The 1785-nt window shown below is 36.6% G+C and overlaps 1 protein-coding gene and 1 pseudogene across 1 annotated transcript in view; both read left to right on the plus strand.

Annotated features, from left to right (window-relative positions):
• Nucleotides 1-1785, plus strand: part of LUZP1 (leucine zipper protein 1) — a 48644-nt gene that overhangs the window by 35181 nt on the left and 11678 nt on the right. The gene's annotated exons all lie outside the window — the stretch shown is intronic.
• On the plus strand, nt 4-100 carry LOC115872838 (annotated as a pseudogene).

The following is a 1785-nucleotide window of genomic DNA, read 5'->3' on the forward strand; positions in this document are numbered from 1 at the left end:
CTTAAGTGCTTGCTTCAGTACTAAAACTGGAGCAATACAGAGAAGATCGCATAGCCCATGTGCAGGGATGACATACATTCGTGAAGTGTTCTATGTTTTTCTATCTAACACAAAGGAAGGAGTAATGTAGGTAGTTCTTGTTAGTTGTGACCTTATGCATAGCAGAATGAAGCGTTGACCAGCCTGTGCCATTTCATGATTGTTGGTGTTGAGCCCGTGGTCCATCTCTGTGAGGCTCTCCTCCTTCTCAGTGACCTTACCTTACGATCTATGAAGTTCTTTTCTATGGTAAGTTTTCCAATGGTGTAGGAATAGAGGAACAAAAAGATAAACAGAACACAACGAGTAAAATGGCAAGTATAAAACCTGCCTTTTCAGTGACAACACTAAATGTAAATAATTATTTCATCAAGATGTAGCAATCATAAATGTATATGCACCCAACATCAAGGCACCTAAGTTCAAGGGGCTTCAAAACATTCATTTAAAAATTCCATTATCTAAAATTAAAAAAGAAAAGTAAATCATAAAAACTTTTTTTAAAACAAAAATATCAAATTGTGAAAAAAAAAATTCCATTATCTTTCCATTCAATTTTCCCACCAACTCTTTGAACCTTGTATATAAAAGCACCCTCTGATAGAACTGAAGTGAAAAATAGCACTCATGTCATGATTGGAGACTTTTGTGCAGTACCTTCAATATTGAACAGAGCATCTAGGAAGAAGGTCAACAGGACACAGGACCTGAGTGGCACTGTGAACCAACTAGACACAAAACACATCACCCGACAACAGCATAATATGCATTCCGCTCTAGTACCCATGGGTCATTCCATATGTTGGGGCACAAGGGCACAAAACAAGGCTCAGTACATGCTTAACGGTTGAAATCATGCACAGTACTTGCTCTGACCACAGTGGAGTCAAACTGGAAATCAGTGATAGGAAAACAACAGAAGTTAATGAATCACCATCAACATTCTAAATGTAGATAGATTAAAATGTAGATTTTGATGCAGTATATCTGGAGTTGAAAAGCAAATTATCAGCAGGGGTCAAACCCTGAATGAGGTTGGAAGCCTTAGTAAATATACAACTGTGTACATGAAATAGCATGTTATTAAACTACCAACAAGCAGCAGAAGAAATCACAAGTTACTTAAAATCAAATGAAAGCACCATATACCAAAATTTATAGGATGGCAATGAAGGCAGTATTGGAGGGAAATATATAGCAATAAATGCCTATGTGAAAAAATATTTCTCAAAAAAATTAAAGCAAACTGAACCTAAACCCACCAGAACAAAGAAAATACAATCAGAGCAGAAAAGGGGAAAAAAGAGAGAAAGAAAAACAGCACCAACAAAACCAGAAGTAGAAGTTAGTTTGTTGAAAAGAATCAGTAAAATTGACAAATGCTCAAAAGAGGAGATGCAAATAACCAAAACAAATGAAAGAGGAGGAAATACCACTGACCCAATAGAAATAAAAATAATTGTGACAGAATTCCCTTCACGTTCATCAAGCAATGCTGTAATCACCTGCATATAGAGATGGTCAGAGATGGTTTGATTTCTTGATATAGTCCCAATTCTAATCTCATTTGTTCAGCATACATATTAAGGATGGTGAAAGGATGTAACTGAAACTCATTTTTTCTGACTTTGAGCCATGCCTCTTGGTGTGTATGAAAGACTTGCCTCCTGGTCTATGTACAACTTATACACATGAGCACCTATTAAAAGTTACACCTTGGCTTTATCCTTATGCTCCACCCCCACA

Source organism: Echinops telfairi, unplaced genomic scaffold (assembly GCF_000313985.2).
Source record: "Echinops telfairi isolate 266 unplaced genomic scaffold, ASM31398v2 ScPeMD7_7457;HRSCAF=8495, whole genome shotgun sequence".
Lineage (NCBI taxonomy): Eukaryota > Metazoa > Chordata > Mammalia > Afrosoricida > Tenrecidae > Echinops > Echinops telfairi.